This window comes from Oenanthe melanoleuca, chromosome 2, assembly GCF_029582105.1.
Source record: "Oenanthe melanoleuca isolate GR-GAL-2019-014 chromosome 2, OMel1.0, whole genome shotgun sequence".
Classification (NCBI taxonomy): Eukaryota; Metazoa; Chordata; class Aves; order Passeriformes; family Muscicapidae; genus Oenanthe; species Oenanthe melanoleuca.
The window spans coordinates 30205418-30224527 of NC_079335.1; the positions used below are offsets into that span (position 1 = coordinate 30205418).

Sequence of the window (19110 nt, forward strand, 5' to 3'; positions counted from 1 at the left end):
AACCACATATTATCCCTTTTCAAACAAACTTGATGTCAGACAAATTAAAATCAAGCAGCCAGCAATTTTGAGTTGAATTTTACATGATCTGCCAGTAACCTGATTACTTTAACTTCAATATCATTACAGGAAAAGTATTTCAAGAAAAATAATTACAAGAATTCCAACAGGAGACAAGCTTAATTGTATTGATTCAAAAGATGCATGTATATAGGAACCATGCTGAAGGAATAATGTTATCTTAAATCTACAGTTACTATTAAAATTATATTGTCTGGCATGAAAAAGGCAATTTGAGATCAGTGTCTGGAAAAGCAGAGATACAAAACTAACTGAAATAATTATCTTTATGCCATTATACTTTAAGCAACAAAATATCAATGAGGAACAACTTGAAGGCATGAAGGTTTGCAGGTTTATTTACTGACTGGTGTATCTATTAGTACCAGGAACAAGTGGAGCTGTCAGGACATAATGAAGGTAAATGATTAGTTAGCACAGAGACTGAGCTCTTCTTCAATGCAATAAGAGTTAATTAAAGTTTACCACCAAACATCAACCAAAGCAGGATGTTGATCAGGTTTCAGCATTAAGTGCAAACAGACAATGGTTGGCAGCAATTAGTGCAGCTATCAAATGACATGCAATTATAATTATACATTTAAAACACCTAAAGGCTTGTGGAAGGGAGGGAAGAATCCCATCAGCTTCTTTGACTACGTACAGTCAAAGAGCAGGAAACAGGTATCAGATGTATCACTTCAATATTGTAAATCAATAGAATTAAACACAAAAAAAAAAAGGTTGTACAAGCACATTATCTGAAAAAGGACAATCCACTGTACATGAAATTGAAGAAATCTGCAGGCGACTCCTAACAAAGATAAGTCCTAGTTAGATTAAATAAATTACTTTACTGCTGCCACTCACACTGACACGCATAAACAGGGAAGTGTTTGGGGTTTAAAGACCGGTGTCTGCAGCTTTATTACACATTTTTGTGCCAGACTCAAGGTTACCTGGTATCTTTAGTCCCTGTGGCCCCATTCCCAGCACGAGAAGGCCGAGAAGGACGGCGGGCCTGAAGCCCATGGCCACAAGAGCTGGTTTCACAGGCCGGCTGCCAGCCTGCCGCGAGGACGCCTGCGCTTACCGGGGCAATGGCCGGGTACCTGAGCACAGCCTAGGGCTCTGCCACACATCCCCTCCCCTCCACCCCTCCAATCAGCACGTGCACCGGCTCTGCCCAAGTTTGGGGAAAGAAGTGGAGAGATTTCCACCACGGACAAACACTGTGCGTCGCACGGCAGCGACGAACCCAGAGCTCAGCCACGCGCTGCTCCTGCTCCAAGGCCTCGCGGAATGGTGGCAGCCACCAGATCGGTGATACGACAGAGGCAATAACAATTCTCCTCTCAGTCTCCCATTAAAACCAAAGGGAAGATGATGAACTTGCAGCAGCACCTTTAATAGCAACGCCAAACAAAGAGAAAAGCTGCTCTCGGCCCAGTGCCGACAGCCTGCTGGCCGCCCTCGGTGCAGATGTGGGAAGTTAAAACACCCCCAGTTATACAGTATCAAACACATGGGGCACACAGCAAAGCAGGTAAATAGCCATTATTAACTGGTGTAGCCCGACAGACAATTAGCTACACAAATCTAGTGTCCTGAGAATTCTCAGTAACTGCTCCACACACTGGAGATGGAATGCCTCACTCCCACTCACTCCTCTCGGGCTGGCATAGGGCAGGTAGTGGGATTACCTGGTAAACACCTACACTGTTCCACATCACCTGAATACATCTGGCAAGAAGGACCCCGACCTCAAAGAAATCAAGATCTCTTCGCATTTTTATGGACAACGCAGTGGGAAAAGCACCCCGCTCTTCCTAGGTATGTAACAGGAAGCGAGACAAAGCTTTCCAGCAGACAAGTAGCAGGTTTCCAAGAAAGCTAAGCTGTGACAAATTAAAACCTGATGATGAGAGGAGCAAAGGGGTTAGACAGTAGGATTCATTGCCGAAGGATACCACTGAAACCATGAATCTACCAACATTTGAAAAAAAAAAATGGAAACGGGCTGCCAAAATTATTCAGAGTTATTGTAATGAATGTGAACAAAACAAAAACAAAAACATAAATTGTTAAGGTTATTAAATCTTTCTTTTCAGAGGTCTAAAAAATTTGCATTTGCAATCTTGCCAAGACAGGCATATACAATAGGTTATCCTACATCTGCCTACTGTGATATTCTTCAGAAGCATTTTGCACAGACCAGTCAAAGAGAGAATCCCAGTTTGGCAATCAGTATGTTTTTATATTATAAATTACCCCCTGAGTAAAGAAGTGTCTACAGCAGGGAGACCTTCCCTGTATTTTATTTGAATTAACCCATGCAAAAAGATCATCAGCATCAGCCTGTATTTTAATGTTGAATAAATTTCCACTTTGTAAAATTCAGCTAACCTTATTTTAAGATTGCAAACATTGTATTTTCTTTAATGCACTTTTTGTTCATTTTAGAAGGAAACACACATACATATGCAAAATGCATTAGGATGAGTTGTGTTAGTATGTTGGCTACCAGTTGTGATTTTCACTGGAATGTGCACACGTTCACATTGCTAAAATTATTTTAATAAAATGCTTTACTGCTTTTCATAGTTCCTGGGCTGAAGCCTAGAGCAGTTCTACGGATTTTTTTTTCCCTAACAAACCTCATTTTCCCAACTAATTCTGTTATGCTAGGGATTTGTGCACAGAGTTGGCTAATCCCAGTATTTCCCTAGAGCTGCATCTAAGCTATGGCCCACTCCCAGCACAAAAGTGTCTCCAAAAGCCCTTTCGCCCCCTTCAGCACTGATACACTCATTGGTCCTGACATTTTCACTTCAGCCATGACAAATGAGCTGATGGCTGTGATCAGATTGCACACGAGGACTGCTTTATCAAAGACGTATCATTAACTCTCATCACTGTCTTCCATTATGACTCTTTTGGTCAAATCTGTTGTGAAAATGCAAGTGAGTTTAAAAACATAACCTAAACATAGCAACAAACAAACTTCATTAAAAAGCAGGAAAGAAAACCAGACTCGGACGGGATCAGAAAGAGTCTAGCGTTAACTAAATGTTTCTCTGGGGATTTAAGTAACTGTACTCAACCTCTGCCCCAGTGCAAACATGGCAGTTGACCGTCTTCGAAAGGTCCCTTCCCCCATTGCGGACTGTGAGCACTACTTTGCCTTTTTTAGAGAAACAAAAATATAGCAGCAGCCATCAAATATGTCTAAAAACAAAGTCAACTTTTTTTTTCTTTTTTAGTCTCTGAATCACTTCACATGCTGTGTGTGTGCTCTTATCAAAATACGTTTCTCAAATAAATCCCTTAAAGAATATAAAATTTTCATTTGAATCATAGCCACATAATCTGTGGCTCACTGTCTTCTGACTCACATTAAAAACACCAACATAAAGCACTGTCTGAAACGGAAATCGCTCAGCTCCCTATGAATACCGCAACCTTTCTGTCAAGTTAGAACCTAAGTTCCAGTTACACGGTTCTTGTTACATCTACAGGGTTTACAAAGTATATATTTGTTGTAACGTATTCTAGCAATTCATCTGAGAATACACATCTAGCAGAGTCAACTGTAACACAACAGATCTTGGGAATGAAGGTCATGCTTTGAGATAAAGTGCTATTCACTTTTGGACCATGCAAGAAGCTCTTTATTCCTGTTCTTATTGGCATCAGTTCCCCCTTACCAGAGCAAGAACAAAGCCAAGTGCTCGTGTGAGGTTTATGAATAAATCAGAGGTGAGCCACTTTAAGTGCTGCCCATGATTTCCTTGTTGACAGTGAGCACTTAAACAGGCTTCTATGACCAGCAACTCCTGGCAAACCTTAATGGCTCCTAATCTGTACCCTGCTTCATTTCAGGAAAGAAATGACCTACCCCAATTTTTCTCAAGTCTTCGCCTTTTGGGCAACTACTGTCCCACCTTTTTAAGAAATTCACATTTGGGGACTGTCCTGTTTCAGTGCCAAGTTTTCACATAACACACAACATAAAAATCACCATTTTCTTCCTTGAAAACAAATGACAGCTAATAAAATATTATTATGCTCTGCAGCCTAAGTAATTCCCAGACAAACCATTACACAATTCAGCATTTGTTTAAATTGCATAGATTTTAAAATGAACCTAAAAGATACGCAGTATATTTGACTCCAATTATTAAAATCATGTAAAAAAATATGCTGAGAGCAGATTCAACCCTTCTGTACAGCTACAGCTGCAATCAGGAATGTTTATAAATCATTACCACTGAACGTGTTTTAAAAATTCAAACAGCCTCAAAACCTATTTTTAAATAATAATAACATTGAAAATCAAACTAATTTCAACAATAAACTCTGTGCTGGGCCAAGCAAATCTGGTCCAGGAGCATTAGAATCCAGCTGTGGCACGACACTAGGTGTTTCACTATGTGCGTCTTTGATGCACAAAACCACTCAGAGAGCTATGCTGTTCAACATTAAAGCTGTATCCTGCATGGAGAATAGATTTCAACATGGAATGAAATTCTTCGTTTTTTAAGTACTCTCTCTCCCTCACAATGCCTCTTCTTCCCCCCACCCCCCCTTTTTTTGACATGTCACCATCTCCAGATGGCTGAATTGACTCTGTAGTAGCTGAGTTATTGTCAGGCTCCCAGTTTCTGCTATATTTAAATACCAACATTTTTTCACTCCGCCGTCTCTGGTTGCCTTTCCACCCACTCGGGGAAAAGCTGTGATTTCAGCGAGCGCTCCCCTCGGGGCCAGGGGCGGCTGCCTGGCAGCGCTGACCTGCCGCTGCTGGAATTGCGGCGGGTGCCTCGGCAGATGACGCTCTTCTTCGCAGGGGCCTGATCCAAACCTGGGGAAATCGATGAGGCGGCGCTGGGCTTTGGAACAGGCCCTCAGTCAAAACTGGAAACTGCAAAAATACTGCGGAAACCACCCGTCGAGCGGGAGAGAAATCCACGGGCCAGACCAGTTAGGACTTAAAACTCAAGAGATGCTTTTCACTGGAACTGAAATGTCTGTCCCAGCGCGCTGGCAGTCGACTCAGTGAGAAATCATATTTTTCTTCCCTACAGAAATCAGTTGCTCCTGCTGGAAAAAGTCCCAAAGCACACTGCTTTGTGTTAGTAGAGTGGCTCGTGGTTTTGTGTGCATGGGGTGGCACTTCCCACCCCAAAGATAACTGCACTGCAGTGGCAAAAAAAATTATTTTTTTTGTGAACAGTTTGTGAAAACTCAAAGGAGAGAGACTGAGGGATGACCTATGCCATATAACTAAATAATTAATTTTAGAAATGTTATGTTTTCTTCAATTTAAATCCTTGGTGCTGTAAACAAAATCAATAACCATATTTTAATTTAAACAAACAAATAAACAAACAAAACAAACAGAAAAGGACCTGAGTAAAACCCATAGGAATAAATTCCCTGTTTAAGAAGCCACTTTTCACTCAGAACCTTATTTTCTGAAGTGTGCAAGGCATGGGAAGTGTTAGGTGGTAAACAAGGAGAATCTTAATTAAAGGTGGACAGCCAAGCAGGCAAATCACCTACATTTGAAAACATCATGTAACACCTGGCAAATCCAAGGACTTTTTCCCCCTCTCTTGCTATGAAAGCTCTGGTACTCTGAATACCAAATATCAAAGGACCATTCCCAACAGATAGACAGACGTAATGTTTTCGCCATGAAAAAGAGATTATTCTTATCTGTTACACTACCATCTTCTGGGACAAGTGTGGAAACAACACACTGGGATTAGTCCAGGTTTCCATCAGTGCCCCAAACACTGGAGCACTACCAGTGACAGGTGCCTTGTCATCTCAGATTAGGTGAATTTATAAGGCAGCCTCAGTGTCAAAACAGGGAGGAGCAAGCCTTCAGCAGCAGCCTCTCACAGACCCTCAGCTCTGCTGTTACCTGGTAAAAGGAAAAGGACTGACCCCCCTCAGCCTCTCTGGAAAACCTTTTACTTACAGACCTGCTGGCACCTTCCTTAAAAATGGAAATAGTAGTACAAAAAGAGATGAAACCTTTCGAATTTGATTTTACGGTATTATTGTCAAGTGGTAACTACAGGCCTGATTCTTTTTCTGCTGACATCAAAACTGTCTTGCCAGCTTTACACCCGTATTATTCCTCTAATTTCAGGGCAGTAATTGTTAATTTAGTTGGGGTGAATGGGAAGAATCTAGTTTTTTCGGTTTTACGTGTGATAAGCACACACCAGACAGGCCTTCTGTATGTATTTCTTTGTTGAAGAAACAGAATGTTTGTCTATTTAAATACAATTTTAAATGTATATCTAGTGTGCACATTGCTTGTTCTGCAGACACTGCTGCAGCCTATATGGTAAATGTTTGTTTTCAGAGTCACCATGGTCTTTCATGTACATACAGCCCTTACTTTGTGAACTATTGACCTGAAGGACTGTAACACCTTCTTAGGAGCGGGGATAACCAATCAGATCACTGTGAATATTAAAAGCCTGCTAGATTTGTCTGTAAAGAGATCCCAGTTTATGTGTGTGTCTTTAAAATTTTTCTCCAAAATACAAAAAAGCAAATTAAATATAATTCAGACAAATTACAATCTAAATATAAATTTCCCTCTCCTTTTTCTTTCTTTTTAATTGAAAGCCGATTCTGAGTAATGTGAACATAAAACAGAGTGTCTTAATACAGGAAACTTTTATTTTGACCATATAACTTAGTTAAACCATTCCTCAGAATATTTTTTTTAAGCTGAAAATGTAATTCCTCAACAAGTCTGCCATATTTCAGACTGGCGCAAACTTTTCTGGTTAGTTTGGAACACAGCAAAAGTTGCAATAATAATGAAAATACTGGTATAAAACTGCTATAGAGTGACTATTAAAAAGAAATAGAGTGACATATTATAGACTAAACTTCCTGCTTTTATTTATGCAAAACAAGTTTATCTCTACAGGTCTTCAAAATCCTGCTATCAACACATGTGTTTATGACCCCTTTCAAAAACAACAACAAATCTCAACAGCTACGAAACAAAAGCTACTAGTTTTTTTTTTATACCTCTTCGGTAAAAGCAGCTCATACATGCCTTAGTTTCTCCTATCTGCACAACTGTTCATATAAGTGTATTTTGTGTTACATCTTATTCTTTAAAATTTTGAATCTCAGAATCTTGGTGTGCTGGGTTTCTGCCCATTCAGAAAGAATGCAGACATCACATAAGTTATTATTAACCCATGTGTTATCCAGTTATACAGTGGCTGGAACTCTGCCAGAGACAACACATGGTGCTTGGTTAACAATATTTTAAAATATAAATTAATTTATTTTTTTAATTAACACATTTTTCTTATAGAAATACACTAATAAGCTTTTCCCAGAATGAAAGACATACCCTAAGTATATTCCTTTCAAAGAAGTTTTAAGGAATTTCATAAAGTAAGTAGCAAAACATTCTAAAACCTCCAGAAGGTCTTTATCTTTGAAAAAAGAGAATTTTTGTGACTATTCTTCCCAATCACTTTCTGCATTTACAGTTTTGGTTCATTTATCCTTAAACGATCCTGATTTCTTAGAGGCATCTCCAACATTTAAATATTACGAGATCAAGCCCAACACTGAACTAAAAAGCATTCACAAATAAATGTTCTTCAAACTGGGAAAAAAATCCCCGAAATAAGTTCATATTTAGCCTGATTACCAAGACTTTTCCACAGTAGCTCTAAATCGGTAATTATGTTGACCTGATAAAAAAGAGAGCCTATTTAATATGCACACATACAAATAATTATTCACACTGCATTTGATTTACATACGTACAAAAGAACCACTTCCCACTTTCAAAAGTGGCTCAACACTTATGGTATTTTAACTGCCCTAATTACTGTTGAGAGAACATAATTAGAAGCACTGATCACATTGTCAACAGCTAACCAGTTGCAGCCCTGGCTGGGGGCCTGATCCTGCGCTGGCTGGAAGCAGAGGGGGCCAGCAGTGACTGCAGGAGGAGGCCAGGGCCCTTCTCACCACCTGAATCTACAGGAATCCAAATGTTTTAAACAACCTGAGTCGCTGACACAGCCACACCGAACGCCCCGCTCCTTATGAGCGTGTATCAATTGCTATTTCGGTAAGCTTTCTCTGTTTTCAAAGGCGAGCGAAGACAGAGTAATTTTTTCCCCAGCAAGGCTCCTATACCACTTAAACACTTAGCACTGAGTCAGAATTCATAACTTTTTCCAAAGGAGAAACAGTTTAATAATTAAAACAGATATTGACTAAACCCTGCTTCCTTGAATACCAAACTTTTATTAGATTATTATGTGTTGATGCACAATTTCCATTGGCAACTTTTAAAGCAGCTCCTTCCCTCCCTGCCGGCCCCTGTACTCCCTCTTTCTTTCCCCCAAGCAAAGTGCTGGGAATCCTTGATACCCAATAGTCAATATTTGGTTTGCCTGTCATGTTCCTGGAGCTCCCCTCCATACAAACCTGTGTTTCTTATCCTTTCGCTGCACTAGTCTCGTACGTGTTACTTCGCATGATGATGTAAATTCAGGGCATCTTAGCAATTTGCTAAAATCTGAGCTTCTGCTTGTTTTCTCAAGTCTTGGACAAACATAACTTTAGGGAGAGCTGAACATAGGCATAAAGAAAGAGGAGCCTGCATTTTCATCTTCCTTTCATCTCAGTCATTCAGTCAACCATTCAGTGCCCTATTCAACAGAGCTTTTCATTATGCAAAAAAATGCTAATCCTTTTCCGATGCTTTCACACTTGTATAAACCCCCATTCCTTCGACTGAAAAGCAATTATATCAGTTTACCTTTCTGTCAAAAACAGGATTAATATTCCAATACCAGAATCTCCTTTATTTTCCTATCTTTTGCTTTAGGAAACTAGAGATTATTAGTGGCGGTATTCCTTAGAGCAAGAATACATTATTTTAAATATGATTATTTTAGCCAAAGCACGAGGGGGGAGGGGGAGGGAGAGAAAAAAACTTCAGTTGCTGCGGAAACTCTTTTCAGTGACAGAACTGACCTTCCCTTTGCAGAGGCCTGAATAGAATGAGCCTCACTCTGGTCTATTAATCAGAAACAAATTATGAAAGAATGTGGCTGGACTGGTTGACACTATCCTGTCTTGGGAGACTCAGTAACAGCCTAGTAACAATGTCCTCTTCATGGGTAATGAACAGCCATGACAAATGGGGCAGAGAAACTATTTATTTGCATATGCAAATTCTCACACAAGGGAAACATGTACAAACAAGTGTCATTGTAAGGTGGATTAGGCAAACAACGCTTTCTTTTTAGGACACTCTGCAGCCCAGAACATTAGTCAGCACAATTAAACCAGTCTCCATGGAGACTAATGAAATTTCACCATGGTATGAGTTAAATTAGATAGCTAGTTATGTGTTTTCACAATCCAACTTGAAATCCATTATTGTTTCAGAACAATACAGCAATTGTGCCTGGCTGATCTTTGCCAGCTCAACAAGCTCCTAAGTTGACAATTTGCATATGTTAATATAATTAAGCACTAATTACATGAAACTTGTACATATTCACATGCACTTTCCCTGGGCGCTTCTCAGTTTGAACCTTGGCCAAGTCTTTAACCCTTTGAATGAATCTGGAGTAGCAAAGCTCTGCCTTCTGGGTACAGCCGCAAGGCAGATGCAGAAAAGCTCTTCATTTATAAACACAAAGCTTAACCTGGCTTCTCATATTTCTATCAACAGGCCAGAAAACATTTTTGTATGTGGTGGGGTAAGGGAAAGGCCGAGAGGTGGAGGGAGCTGGACTGGAAGCACTTTAGAGACCCAGCTCTGGTGACCTTTTTGCATATGAAAACACAAATATTTACCCACCTAACAGGTCACAAACACACGTATTGCCATTGTCATAGGTCTTCAAGACCCGAATTGTCAAAAACTAGACTGGATTTTATGTCAGTGCTCTCAGATCCACAAAAATGGGAATGAGAAAAGGAAAAAAGAGCAAGCAGTAACTAATGAGCTTTACATAAATATATGCAGAGGCAATTAAGCAGTGTTAATTACTATGACAGCAGTTAATTGAATATAATTAGATATTTTAAGCTACTGACTAAGGCATAGTTAAGATTAATTTTATTGAGATTAATTGTAAATAAGAATAGATTAACTGTGTTTTGACAGGCATAAAAAGTAGATCTGCAAATTAACTAGGAGAGCAGAAACTAGCACAAAAATCATATATTATCTTAATGTCACACCTCAGAATCATCTGCTCAATAAACATGACTTTTCAAACCCAAACAGACAGGAATCTTGAAGAAAAACAAACAGCTTGCAGAGATTAAAGAGTCTTTTGTCCTTTTTCATGTGCATTTCTTTTAGCAGACTAAATTAAGCGAGTCTGGTGTACGTTTTTAGGAAGGAACATTTCACACTGAATGGAAAAAATGTTCTATCACATATGAAATTCATGCAGCTGTGCGGAACCTAGTCCAGATGGTCTAAGACTATAAAACAACACTAAATGATAGACAGTAGGGCCTTCCCAAGATTATGTGATAAAGTCACAACCTCATATTTTGACTTAAATTTTCTGTCATGTATTGTTTCCTTCCAGATCAGATAGCTCCATTTTAATTTTTAACTGATCCTGAATATTCAATGGAAACTCTCAATAAACATTACTGATAAGCATATGAGCATAAATCATAAAATATTTGCAAAATGCCCCTGAGCTTCATTAAAACAATGCTGAATTCAAAGTCTCCTGGTTCCCCCACAAAACTAAACTGCTCATGCCACTTAGCTTAAATAGGTAAAAATGCCTGAGTTTAAATATGTTTCAAAAAGACACCAAAACACATTCTACCAGCAGATTAATTCATGCATGCTGCTTAAGAAAATTAACAACAAGGCTGAAGAATGCTGAACAAATCACTAATAAGAAAGGAGCTTCAATTGATTTTGAAATAAATCAATAGGTGATTAACACAATATTTTTAAAGCAGTAGAATGTATATATATTATATAAGCATATATATTATATTTTCAATACCTTTTTAGCTCTTAATCGAACAAGGGCTTTACAACAGTGAGCATGTCCCTATATTGACTATCAGCTTCTTTGGAATGCCTTTAGTCTTTTATAACGAAAATCCAAAAAACGGTCTGTGAAACAAGGCTACGACAAGCCATTCTGCAGTGAAAGATTTTAAATCATCCAGCCTCTTCTAATAGACTTGAGACTTATTGAGGTAGAAACCATAAAAAATGAAGAAGGGAAATTTAATCCCTGAAATATTGATTTGCACATTAATATCATATAGGCAGAGGGCAATTTGGCTTCATGGAAATGACACATTGTCGACCCTTGGTGAAGTCAGAGCCAATCTAACTGCTGAACATGTCTGAATCTCAAGAGTTATTAAGGGCTTCCCTTCTTGCCTTTATGACTTTTCTTCAGCCTACCAATGCAATCTTAAATGTATTATCTTTAAGAAATAATTGTAAAACCTCAGGGGTTTTCCAGTTAATGGAAGGGAGGCTAAACCACATCAGATTCTGAAATGCAACATTAAACCCTTGCAATCAACAAAACCACCTCAATTCCCATCCATCCAGTGCAGGATCTAATATTGTTATTAGAGATAATCAAATTTCATTGTGTAAATTTAGGCTCATGGTCAGAATGGAAGCAGTAAATTCTGCAATATTAAACAGTGATTTTTCTCAGCCCCCTTTATATGTTCTTTGATGGTGCCCTATCTTCACAAATAAACCTAAACTATTCAAAAATCAAGGAACACATCTGTCGCCCTGTTCTGAAAGATGCACGCAATGTCATTTGCCATCTCCACAGCTCTCCTTCAGTTTTAACTTGATCTAGCGGATAAGTTCCATTTTAGAGAATAATAAAGCAGTATCACTGCATAAACCAAACAGCAGGTACTATTCCTGTGACTTACACAGATGGTTTACCTGACCTTTCTTTGTTCCTAGGGTAGGTTTCACTTTTGCAGATTTACGACTTTTCCCTCTATATTTCATTGACCCTCTATGTTCATTATCATAAAAATGAAAACTATTGAATACATGTTTATGTTGGCAAAGTCCAAAAAGCCCCAACTAAAGGATAAAGAGATGCTACAATGCACTGTGTGGATCTCTAGATCGTACACGATAAATATTCAAGCACAGATAACACGAATAACTGAATAATCCTGGTGAGCCTCAGCTCTGGAGCCAGGTGCAAGAGGTTAAAACAGCTGGCTAGCCATCTTTTATTTTGTGTGCCTTCCTACCGGCTGAAACCGCAAACCCTGAAAACTAGCAGATATTCCCTCAAGGTTGACAGTCTGATTTTTTTCATTTCAACCAGTTTAGTAGGATCCCCCAGTAGAGAAAAGACAGAAACTCCTTAAATACAGGCAGTTGAATAGGAAGTGGAGCAATGATGATTAAGGTTCTTCCCCCCCACACAACCCCCAACCTTCAACCCTCCGTTTATTTCCACGATCTTCTTTGTGCACCTTCCCATCCAAATGTTTGTATTCCTTATTTCAAAGAAAAGCACTCCGGATCGTTCTGTCAGTTTTGCCAGTAAATATAAAGTAAAACAAGTGTTGATGGCACTGAGAGTGTTACATACCCAGGCTGTGTTTTTGCATTGCTCTCAATGGAAGCGATCGATGCCCATGTCACAGTCGCGTCCCAATCGCAGCCAAGTCTCTGCCTCAATCTAACCAACAACAGGCAGGGCTGCAAAGGCTTCTCACTACCTCTTCCATCCATCCACCACCAAACTAAAAATATAATGCTACATATGATCTTTTTAAACACTCCATCACCGCTCCTAAGGATCGAGCCACTGCAAATCCAGGGGAAACACGATTAAAAAAAAAAAAAAAAATACACCATCAAAAAAAAAAACACCCTCACAGCAGCCACCCCAAAAGCACCCGAGCCCTCTCTTTCCACTCTCTCGCTCTCCTCCTGCCAACTACATAATCCTTGATAAAACCGGAGCAAGGCTAATAAAAAGAAAATTTAAAAAAAAAAAAAAAAAAAAAAAAAAGGAGGACGGAATGGAGCCGAGGAAATGCAACTGTCAGAAAACGGGATGGTCAGACTTCCTGAGTGAACCTGCCTGTGTCTGGCTTAATGTAAATCTCCACCATCTTCAGCCTGGCAAGTTGTCTTTTGGTTGGGCTTTTTTTTTTTTTTTTTTTTTTTTTTTTTTTTTTTTTTTTTTTTTTTTGGTGGGGAGGGGGGTGTTATGTTTGCGATCTCTGCCTTGGTACCTAAGGAGGAAGAGGAGGAGGAGGAGGGTGTGTTACTGAATGGTGGCTAAAGCCTCCTCGGGACGGCGCTGAGGTGAAACAGGCTGAACCCGACTGATGTGGCTCCTCTCTCGGTTGGACCCAGTGCCCTAAGCAGCCGATGAGAGACCCCCGGCCGCCCGGCTCGCAGGTAACAAAAGAAATACCAACCCGTGTGTTTGCTGCTGCCGCTGCTGGGGAGGCTGGGGGGGTGGGGGAGAGAAGATCCACCAGGGGAGGAGTGGAGGGGAACCGCCGTAAGTTGGCATCGGATGGGGGGAAAGTTTATTAGCAATTTTGTAGGAAATTTCATGTCAGGATGGACGGGAAAGCAGGGACGCGTCTGCCATTAGCCGCCGTGATGAGAAGGGATGCACTTGATTCTGGCACGAGCAGTTAGAGCAGGAACCAAACTGCGGCTCGCTGTTTATGAGCTTTTTTTTTCCTTTTTTTTTTCTCTTTTTTTGTCTGTTTGCTCTCTTTTTTTCAAATACACCTTAGCCCTCGGTTCAAAAAAAAAAAAAAAAAAAAAAAAAAAAAAGAAAAGAAAGGGCGACTGTCCCGCAAAACCACCACTTCCTTCAAAAAAATTCCCAGAAAGGCTTCGCTGAAAGCAGTCCCCGACCGTGCCCGCGGGAGCCTTTCCTGCGGAGCGGCTCGGCTCGGCTCGGCTCGGCGCGGATGCCGCGGGCTCTGCCCGGCCGGCAGCCGCCCGCAGGCAGCGGCAGCCGCGCATCTCCTCATCCCCACCAGCGGGGCCGCTCCGCGCCGAGCCGAGCCCAGCCCAGCCGAGCCCAGCCCAGCCGAGCCGAGCCCAGCCGAGCCCGGCCGAGCCGAGCCGAGCCCAGCCGGGCCGGGCCGGGCCGGGCCGCCTCCCCGCGCCGCGCCGCGCCACTGACAGAGAGGCAGAGCGCGCTCCTAACGGGCTCCGCTTGCTCCGCTGCCAGAGCCGGCAGCAGCAGCGATCCCCCTGCGCGCACACACACACACACCCGCACGGCCACCCTGCCTCTGCTCCTGAGAAACCTACCTGCGAAACAAAACGGGGGACAACGAGGGGGGGGAGAGGGGAAAAAGCACCCCACAACCTTCTCCTGTACACACGCACGCAGTCAGGGTCCCCATTGCCCTGCTGGCATCCCCCCCGCGCCCAAAGCGAAAGTTTGAGAGGCCGAGGGGGGTGGAGATGAGGAGGAGAGGCGAGGAGGGTGGGAGAGCAGAATGTGTCTTCAAAAGGCACCTCAAAGTTTTGGGGGGACCGAGCTGCGAGAGAAGAGTGCGAGCTCCAAAGGGGCTGGCAAGGGATGACTTCTGACAGCCGTAACGTCTTCCCTAATCTGACAGGATTCCCCCCCTCCCCGAGCTCCCTAGGAAAAAAGAGCGAAATAAAAAGTGGGGGGGCATCCCCCGAACCTCTTCTGCAAAGCGAGCAGGGTCCTCCACTTAATCTGAAAGTTACAGCCCGAAAGAGGAAAAAAAAAAAAAAGAAAAAAAAAAGAAAAAGGAAAAAAAAAAATAAGGAAAGAAACCCACAGCCCCAAACCAAAACAAAAAAAAAAATTACACAAACAAAACGTAACCCCCGGAATAAAAGAGAAAGGCAGTGAGAGAAAGAAAGAAGGGAGAGAGAAAAAGCAGCCCCTCCTTCCGAAATGAGAGCAAATACTGTACCTAAAAGTGGGGAAACAGGCAGAAAAAGGGGGGAGAGAGAGAGGGGAGAGGTACATGGGATCTGGGGATGTGAGTGTGTGTGTGTGTATGTGAGAGAGAGAGAAAGAGGCACAGAGAGAGGGGGAGAGAGAGAGAGAGCGAGAGCGAAATATCAAAGATTGTGCAAGATCAGCCTGGAAAGATAATCGATACTCGACCTAAATTTAACACAAACTACTCAATAAAAGTTAAAGAAAAAACTTACTTTCCATTTCCCCTCGCAGTTCCTACTGGATCTTCGCCTCTCTTTTTTGTTTTGCTTTATTTACTTAACAGCTGATCACATCCAAGTAAACGAGAGAAGGTTCATTAAAAAAATAATAAAAAAAAATAATCCTCCAACTTTATTGGGTGAAAATAAAAATGATTGAGCAAGAAGTGGGGGGCATGGAGCGGTCCTTTGGGGTCCGGGAGTTGTTAAAGCATGTGCCGACCGCGGTCTCGCTGTTTGGTTGTGAAGGGGTTGGGAAAAGGAGGAAAGGAAATGAAAATCCGATATGTCTTTATTCTGCTAATTATTATCGTTTTAGCCCTGTTTAAAAAAATGGCTGATTAAGTTGAGTGCGCATGTCTTTGTGTGTCTATTCCCGATATGCACTCTGGGAATGAGAGAGAGAGAGAGAGAGAGAGAGAGAGGGGAGAGAGAGAGAGAGGAGAGAGAGTAAAGAGAGCGAGGGAGAGGGAGAGCGAGGGAGAGGGAGAGGAGAGGGAAGAGGGAGAGGTGTAATTAGTGAGGTGATCAACATTCTCCGGGCTGCAAATGACGCGCAGCCCCGGAGCCCGAGAAGCCGGAGCTGCCGCGGCTGCCGGGGGCTCGCCGGGGCTGCGGGAGCCACAGAGCCAGCCCAGAGAAGGGGCAGCAGAAGGGAGCTCATGGATACAAACACAAGTCTGCAAACTTCATTAGTAACACAGACACACACGCACAGGCACACAAAGTAGATGGCTAGGGAAAATTAAAAAAAAAAAAAAATAGGAGGGTGGCAGACTTGCTCTTTTAACTGTTCGGAAACTTAAAAAGAAACGGTCCCCAAATTAATTATTGCATCAGGGAGATATTTCTGCCTGTCTGTCTGTTCATCTGTTATATTTTGTCTCTTTTAATGGGGATTTAATGAAAAAAAATTATTTTGCATCCCGTTTTTTCAGTGGGCTAATGAATATATGACACATCTGCAAAAGGAAAGGTAATATATATAGGATAGGGAACAACTACCCATACAGAGATAAAGATGGATTTATTTACACATACGCACACAAATGCACACATATGAACACTCACATCCTACATCGTATTAACACATATGCACATACACTCAACACACACACAGTCACACAAAACATAGCACACTTTATTTGTTGACCACCATGTAATTGCATGGAGATACCAACAAAGTAAAAAGCAAAGCCTTTACAGAATATACAATATACCAACAAAGTAAAAAGCAAAGCCTTTACAGAATATACAATATCAACTGTAAACAGTCTTATCAAAATGAAGTAAATATCAGCCCAGGGAAAGGGTCTCTTTGCATACAATACAGGTTTCATGCATATACATGCATCATCTTCCAGTTTCCCTGCAAGTATTGATATTTTATTAATATTTTATCTGCTATATTTTACCAGACATATTTCATTCTTGGGGGGAGGGGGGCACACTATTATGATGAAAAGTAGGGTAAAATGTACAGATGTCATTATAAATCGGAATCTTCTACAAATATTTTCCTGTGTGGGATTTAAGAAGATTGCTTCTCATTTGAAAATCTAATTATCTTAACCTAATACTGCAGATGTGAATATGACTGACACTTTCATTAAAAGATAATTAACTAAAACTAGGAATAGACATACTTTAAAATACCCCCTACTGAAGATAAAAACATGACTATTCAAAGAGCATCCGAACACACCGCAGGAACACGTGCAGATTTTTGATAATGCTATTCCAGAAATGGGTGTAGCAGAAATGGTCACTAAGTCACAGTTACATGCAGGAGATATTTACGGTGCCAAGGACCCCGCGCAGGTGAACCGTAACCTTAGAGCTGACATGCCTTTGAAGTTCGTGATTCCTGCGATACGCCTAGAAACCTTGTCCTAGGCCTTAAACACTGAAAACCAGCAGGAAGGTTTTATCACAACCTTCCATTAAAAGCACACACCACAACAACAAACCAGCAAAAACCAGGATGGCAGAAATATGCACCTCTCTGGGCCCTAAACCTTCTGCTCCAGGAGAACATTTTGCAAGTACTGGAACTAACGCTAATAGGAAAATCCCCACCTGATGATGAATTAAGGCTGCCCTTAAGGAAGCACAGGCCAGTGTCAGGGAACCGAGTGTCTAAAAGCAGATGTTTAAGGTCAGAGTGAAGGTCCTGACAGTTTTGAAAGAAGAAAAAAAAAAAAAAAAAAATCTTTAGTCTTTGAAAAGGGGAGAAAAAATAGGATGTTAAAAAACCGAACCAAACTAAACAACAACAATAAAATAAACCCTCCATAACAAACAGCCAGCCTGAAAGTACAGCTATTCAATAAATCGGAATCTGCAAATAAAGCAGGGGAGGACCCCTACCCCAATCCAGAGAAACCTTACTTAAAACTTCAGGAAAACCTTCAAGATTCGATCTTAAGGGAAAAGTCAGGGGCATTGTAGGGTTAGTGAGAGCAACTTTGTTGCTTTTTCAAGCCTCACCTATGCACTGCACCAGCTCATCAATGAAAAAAGGTGTGAACATATATATGCAGATTTCCACAGGCACTGCGCCCTGTCAATGAACGTAATAAGGAAACTAGCGATATTCTGCATTGTTGTTTACACGGTGGAAAAAATGCAAACAAAGACTGAAAATGAAATCTCTGAAACCTGTTTACAGTTTTCAGATTGAGGGAGTATGATGGAAAGAGGGCTTTTAGGTTTAAATGGTAGACGAAACGGGACTATGAGATAGAAGGATGCATTGTCCATTCAAGTGCATGCCTGAAGGATGGCAACACATTTCCTAAGACTGAAGACAATTAAATACAATGTGATGAAGAAACACCTGAGAACAATACATCTATTTCAAATTCAAGTGAAGAAACACGTATACTTAATGTCACGGAAGAATAAGGAAACGAAGATAATTTAGTTTTAAAGTCGTCCCCCCCCCGCACTTCCCCCCACCTCTTTTATTCCTAGTGCTTTTTTCCTGGTGAAACATCAATATCATTAATGTCATTAATGTCAAAACACCAAACGTCAGAACAGTCAAGTCATTCTTTTTTGGCTGTAGATTTTCCCCCCTTTCTCTCGTCTTGGAGGGGGATATAGGTTTATGGTGTTCTTGAGTTACAGCTAAGGAACAAAGGAGGGGGGAATTAGGCAGGAATTGCGATAGGAGAGTCCACATTTTTCAGGGTTTCTTCTGCCACTGTTTACTGTCCATCTTAACATTTTAAACCTCTCTGTTTCTCTGTCTTTCCTACTTTCTCTCTCCCTAAAAATAGTACCTATCAAGGGGGGGGGGGGGATGGGGGTGTAGGGAAAAAAAAAAAAAAAGGCACTACGGGATGTTAACAGTTTAGAAGGAACCCGGGGATCGCCACGTAGATAGGAAAAATCGAAGAAGGTTAATTCCGGGAGGCAGCAGCAGCAGCAGCAGGTTCGTGGGATGCGATAAGAGCGGAGCGCAGCGCGGGCTGGGGGCGGCGGGCGCGGCGGACCCGCGGCCGCGGTGCGCGGCTCCGGGGGCGGCGGCGGCTCCGGCGGCCCGGCCCGGCCCGGCCCGGCTCCGCTCCCATCCCCTCTCTCCTCCCTCTCCGCCTCAGCTGATCGCCCCCGAAGAGTCTCGCCTAACCTCTCAGCTCCTCTCCTCTGGTCTCCATGGACCCCCCGCCCACCTCCTCCGAACTTCTCCTGCAGGCACCGTTACATATTTTGGGATTTTTTTCCGAGCCTCCTGTTGAAACCACAAAAAGCTCTTGATAGTGACGTTACATTTCAAAGAAAGGGAAGGGGAAAAA

The 19110-nt window shown here is 41.7% G+C and overlaps 1 protein-coding gene across 1 annotated transcript in view; it reads right to left on the reverse strand.

Moving 5' to 3' along the window:
• Positions 1–15784, reverse strand: part of ZFHX4 (zinc finger homeobox 4) — a 150064-nt gene extending 134280 nt beyond the window's left edge. Inside the window, exon 1 of the mRNA XM_056483682.1 lies at positions 15305–15784. The gene's annotated coding sequence lies outside the window, so the exon portion shown is untranslated. The remainder of the gene's footprint in view (positions 1–15304) is intronic.
• Positions 15785–19110: the final 3326 nt, after the last annotated feature.